Here is a 6,730-nt window from a genome sequence, read left to right as displayed (position 1 = left end):
AGTCTTCTTCAGAGGAGTCATCAGAGGACTATGATGAGTCAGATGATGAGTCATCTGAGACACTATTTATGGCACTTGGTGATAGAGTGCAACATCAGACTACTGAAGAGTATGAGGAAGAGGAAGAACAAGAAGCTCAGTATGACTTAATAGCAAATTTGCATTTTGCTTTAAGTGATCTCAAGGAAGAGAGGAAGAAAATGAAAGTTCTAGAAATTTAGCTTGTTGAAAAGGAGAACCAGATTAGTCAGTTAAATATTACAGTTGAAGATATGACTAAGATCAATGATGAGCTGAGTGTCAATCTATCATCCAAGGCAGAAGATTGCACTACCCTTGAAGAGAAATTGGAGATATTGAAGATTGAATTGGAAGAGTTACAGAAGATGAATTTACAAGAAGAAATTACACCATCTCCTTCAATTACTATCTTAAAATCCAAGGGTAAAGAAATTATGATTCAATCAGTTGAAGTAGATACTCCATCATCGAGCAAAGAAAATGAAAATGTGTTAAATAAGATTTTGAGTTTTCAAAGACCTCTACATATGAAGACTGGCCTTGGATATGTAGCACAAGGATCTTCTGAAGTAGTGGAGACTAAAGGCAAAGGAACTACAGAAATTTCAATGAGGTTTATCAAGGAGAAACAGAGGAGCTCACAAATGTTTTACAATGATGGATTTACTTCAGTTGACTATCAGAGACACAGAGGTTCTTGGCAGAGACAGAGCTTTAAAGGTTACTATTATGGGTGTAACTATTATGGACACAGGGTGGCAGATTGCAAAAGACAGACCAAGCCTACAGTAGTGACTAGCAAGAACAGGTTTGCTCCATTGTCGGAGAAAAGTGTAGAGTGTTATAAGTGTCACAAGATGAGACACATTGCCAAAAATTGTAAGACCATACTTCCCTACCAGAGGCAGGAGAAAAGAAGGCAAAATGATAATTCTTCATGGAAACAAGGTCAGAGAAAAAGAGAACTTATTACTATGGCAAATAAGGCAGTATGGGTTGAGAAGAAAAAGAAAGCAGGAAGCATGTCATTAATTGTTCAAACAGCCTTCAAAGCTCATAACAAGCCGTCACCGTGGATTCTTAACGGTGGATGCTCCACTCACATAGGTGATAAGGGAAAGTTTCTAAGTCTGGATTCAACTGAGAGTGGATCTGTCAAGTTTGGAAACAATGATGGTGCAAAGATAGAAGGCAGAGGCATAGTTAAGTTGGACAGAGGAAAGATCAAGTCAAATAATGTCCTATATGTTAGCGGTCTGATGCACAACTTGCTCAGTGTGAGTTAAATTTGTGATAATGGTAATGAGGTTTTGTTCACCAAGGAAGGCTGTGTAATCAAGAAAATCAAAAATGGAAAGATTGTGGCACAAGGGACAAGAACTACAGGAAACTTATACACTCTGTTAGAAGCAAATGAAGATACATGCATGATGGGACAGGAAGATGAATGTTGGTTATGGCATAGAAGGATTGGGCATATCAGCTTCAAGAACTTAGCTAAATTGAGCAAAAAGAAGGCAGTCAGAGATCTTCCAAAGATCAAGTCTACAACAAATCATATTTGTGCACCATGTCAAAAGGGAAAACAGACTAGGGCCACATACAAGTCAAAGGAGCATTATTCAAGTAAACTATTGGACTTGATTCATACAGATCTTTGTGGACCCATGAGAACAGAGGCAATTGGTGGAGAGAGGTACTTTATCCTATTCATAGATGAGTACTTCAGGATGACTTGTGTTATGTTCTTTAAAGACAAGACTAAAGCCTTAGACTATTTCAAGATCTTCAAGAAGAAGGTAGAGAATGAAACTGGTAGGACAATTAAGTGCCTGAGATCTGATCAAGGGAAGGAGTTTACTTGGAATTTATTTTCTAACTTCTGTCATGAGCATGGGATTAGGATTCAACATTCTGCAGCCCGTACCCCCTAACAAAATGGGATTGTGGAAAGAAAGAACAGGACCGTTTAAGAGATGGCAATGACAATTTTGATTGAAAACAATGTTGCTAGGAGGTTTTGGAGAGAAGCAATATATTCTGCAGTGCACGTCCAGAACAGGTGTTTCTTTAGACCAAATGAATCCAAGACACCATACGAGCTATGGTATGGAAGGAGAGCCACTGTTAAATATCTTAGGGTATTTGGTTCCAGATGCTTCATCAAAAGGAAGGAGGATAGCCTTGGAAAATTCGATGACAGAGCAGATGAGGGGATTTTCTTAGGGTATTCTTCAAAGAGTAAGGCCTACAGATGCTATAATAAAAGATTGGGCAAAGTGGTAGAGAGTTCAGATGTAAGAATTGATGAACATGTACCCCATTCTAAACAGATAGAACCAACAGAGCAGACTCCTGAGGACTTTTATGATGATGCAACTGTAGATGATGAAGTTCAAATCATATTGATGATGAGGATATAGATGCTCATGAGACTGACACAGTGACAGAGAGAGATGGAGGACCCAGTTTTGAAAAGTGGCAAAAAGTGCATCCCCCACATCAGGTCATTGGAGATCCTAAAGCGGGAATGCAAACAAGAAAGATGAAATCTGCTACTTATTCATTACTTTCTCAAATTGAACCCAAGTCTATTGGGGAAGCAACTAAAGATGAGAACTGGGTGAAGGCAATGAATGAAGAGTTGGATCAGATAGAGAAGAACAACACTTGGGAGTTAGTTCCTAGACCAGCCAATAAAAACATTATTGGAACCAAGTGGGTTTTTAGAAATAAGTTGAATGAAGATGGTTAGGTGGTTAGAAAAAAAGCCAGACTAGTGTGCAAAGGCTACGCTCAGGAAGAGGGGATAGACTTTGATGAGACATTTGCGCCGGTAGCAAGATTGGAATCTATACAGATGTTCTTAGCATTTGCGGTTTATAAAGGCTTCAAGGTTTATCAGATGGATGTCAAGTCTGCGTTCTTAAATGGTAATCTTGAAGAAGAAGTGTACATTGAGCAACCAGATGGTTTTCACATTGGAGATGATCCAAACATGGTCTGTAGACTAAAGAAAACCCTCTACGGCTTGAAACAAGCTCCAAGGGCTTGGTACTCCAGACTAGACAATTACTTACATCAGTTGGGAATTCGGAAGGGCATTGTTGAGAGTAACCTATATGTTATGATAGAGAACAAAAGTCAACTGGTAGTGGTGGTCTATGTAGATGATATCATCTTTGGAGGGCAAAATGATGAGGTGTGTAGAAAGTTTGCAGAGCGAATGACGGCAGAGTTTGAGATGTCTATGCTGGGGGAGTTATCATACTTTTTAGGTTTGCAAGTGAATCAACAACAAAATGGTATCTTAATATCTCAAGCATAGTACATCAAGGAGATATTGAAGAAATTTATGATGGAGGATAGCAAACTAGTAAGTACTCCCATGGTAGTAGGTTGCAAGTTGAGCTCGAGTGACGAGTCAAGTTCTGTAGATCAGACTCTCTACAGGTCAATGATTGGAAGCTTGTTATACTTGACAGCATAAAGACCTGATATCCTACAAGCATCTTGTTTGGTTGCTCGATTTCAAGCTAGTTCAAAAGAGACTCATCTAGTGGCAATCAAAAGGATTTTTAGATATCTTAGAGGTACGATGGAGTATGGTTTATGGTACCCCAAGATTGAAAGTTTCACACTCACAGCATTTTCAGATGCGGATTGGGATAGCAGTGTGGATAATAGGAAGAGCATTAGTGGTGATGCATTCTTTTTGGGGCAGAGTCTAGTGGCATGGCATAGCAAGAAACAAGAATCTGTTTCTTTATCTACAGCAGAGGCTGAATACATTGCCGCTGCAGCTAGTTGTACACAGGTGATTTGGATGCAGAGACAAGTAACAGACTTTGGAATTCACAATGATGAACCAGTGTCTATTAAGTGTGATAATATGAGTGCCATTAATATTTCAAAAAATCTAGTGCAGCATTCAAGGACAAAGCATATTGACATCCGATATCATTTCCTGAAGGAGAAGTTCAATGCAAATGAGGTGAGAATGGATTTTGTTCCTTCATCTAAGCAAGTGGCAGATATTTTCACGAAAGCACTTCCCAAGGAAAATTTTGAAGCCCTTAGAAACAAACTTGGAGTTGTCACTCCACGAGCACAGTAGATGATATGTGTGCAGGGGGAGTAGCTGAGTAAACATAGAGACATCAAATCCCTATAGGATAGGAAGATGCGGTGGGCACTCCTATAGGTGAGTCTATGCAGGGGGAGCTTCTATATAGGGGGAGCAGCGTCACCCTTTGTAACTTGTTGTTAAAGGGGGAGAGAAGTACATATATAGTTCAAATAATGTTGCCAACAATTCCAAAGGGGGAGATTGTTGGGAAATTGGATCATATGTTGTCATTGTTGGCAACTAAGAGCAACTAGAAAAATGGTATATTAGTTCGGTGTGAATCGATACTACCCAATACATGAGAGAAGTACTCATCCTATCAAAGTCTATCTAAAATCTGAAAGCATGGGAGTTTCCTAAACAGGTTACAACTACAGTGATGTGGCAGTTTATAAAACAAGAAGGAGAGAAATAAGAAGACACGTTGTGCTTCTATTGTAAGTGGGGAGAAGAAGAGTTTGAGTAGAACTAGAACTATGGTGATATGGCAGCGATGTGGCATTTTATAAAACAAGGAGAGAAATAAGAAGACACATTGTGCTTCTATTGTAAGTGGGGAGAAGAAGAGTTTGAGTAGAATTACAGATTAAGGAGGACTACTTCACGCAGTAGCAGCCTAATTGGTAGAATATGACTTTAATTCTTTAAGTCGGTTTCTGTTTTCAGCAATAAAAAATAGGTTATATCGGCAGAATTTAATGCTTCTTGATAACTAGAAAAACCAATAAAGGAAAAGAGAAAAGAGGAAGTTCAATTATGGTTTTTGCAACTCGACATTGTGTTATTATGTTTTCTTCTCTGATGTTGCAATAGAGATCATGAAAAGGGGAGACATTACTATTGGGTGCTGCTATCATGTTGATTTAACGTTAAATTGAATAAGGAGCATTCGAAGTACCGTTTAAGCATCAGGTAAGAAATCAACAATGGGATCTACACAGGTTGAGGTAACCCGTATATGAAATTCCTATTTTTGTATTTTAGAGTCTGTTTATTGTTGAGAAACTCTAAATCAATGATATACTGGGTTGGGATTTTATTGATTTAAAATTGTGAACCTAGCAAGTTGGGACTTGTCTAGGGTGTGGGGTTGTTGCCCTTGTCTGAGTTGCATCTCAGATTGAAGCAGGGATAGGTTCCTGAATGGTTGTAGCGGTTAAAAAGTTGAGTATTGGGGAAATACGAAACCCTATATGGGTATTCCTCCGTAGAGTATGCACTCTGGCTGAACCACGTATATCTAGTGTTATTATCTCGCATTTATTTTTCTACATATATTTGAAGTACGTGTTGTGCAGAGTGGTGGGACACTGTCTGGTAGACTCAGCCACATTGTGGTGTGAGGTGGACGTGTCATTGTTTGCGTGATTGGTAATTACGGGATTGTCCTGGCCAATCTAGAACTTGCAATTAAGGAAGTTTTTGGAACCACTGATTCACCCCCTCTCAGTGTCAACCTGGGAACATCAGGAAGCTTCATAGGAAATAGTTATGACAATGACATAATTAATTTCTCTATCAATTATTTATGGGGACTGGTCCTATGTATGATCCATGCATGTGTGAACCCTATCTCTATTTTATCAAAAAAAAAAAAAAACCCACATCTATCACCACCTTATAAGAAAAGAAAAATGTTTTGGTCATCAAAATAAAATGTTTCTACGTACAATAAAGGTTTTTTTTTTTATGGGGGTGGGATCCATTTTTTGAACCTTGCATTTTGAATATAGTTGGATGACGAAAGAGGATTTGTGTAGTTGACCTCATTTATTTGAATGACAAAAGAGGATTAATATAGTTGACTTCATGTACTTAGAATAATGTTAGTTGAGCTGAATTGAATTGATTATCTTTAAACAAACATCTTATTCGACCACCATTAGAAGTTATATGGATCCCAATAATCCATTGAAAAAATGAAGGATTTCGGTTTCTTATGAACATACATTCATTTGAAATTAAGGTTTAATTAGGGTAAGCAAAATGTTTGCTAAATTATTTTGTCTTTTACTCCAACATAAGAAGAATGAAATAATCTCCGAGGAAAAGTACGTACCACAACTCAAAGTCTCCAAATAGGACCAACAAAACAAAGCCAAAACAAAACCCTTAATACAACCATATAGGGCCCCTAAATACAATAGATCTATATATTATGATACATTCCAAATCTACTAATTGAAACTGAAAATCTTTTTTTTTTGGGCAAAACTTGAATGTATTTATAGATTCACATGTGTTTTTAAGGGTAATAGAACGCTACCTAGTCGCATGGTTCTTGGACCTAAACACAAAGCTTGCGAAATTAGTGCTCTAACCATCCCCATGAATCAAGAATTCTATTCATATTGATGTTTCATCGTGAACTCTCATTGGCCCCCGGCATGGTGCAGAAGCCATGTGACCGAGTCCACATCCTTTGCAGCAATCAATGAGGTGCGGACAGCTAAGAGCATCTAGGCACAAGCGCCCTAAGGGGCTCCCAACCACCTGATACTCACTGCACCAGTGCAACAGCTATAAACGATTTTCACACTACGTGACCAGGAAGCAATCCCCGGCCCATATATTGGTCAC

This window comes from Macadamia integrifolia, unplaced genomic scaffold, assembly GCF_013358625.1.
Source record: "Macadamia integrifolia cultivar HAES 741 unplaced genomic scaffold, SCU_Mint_v3 scaffold711, whole genome shotgun sequence".
NCBI lineage: Eukaryota > Viridiplantae > Streptophyta > Magnoliopsida > Proteales > Proteaceae > Macadamia > Macadamia integrifolia.
Note: the sequence above shows the minus strand (reverse complement) of the source record.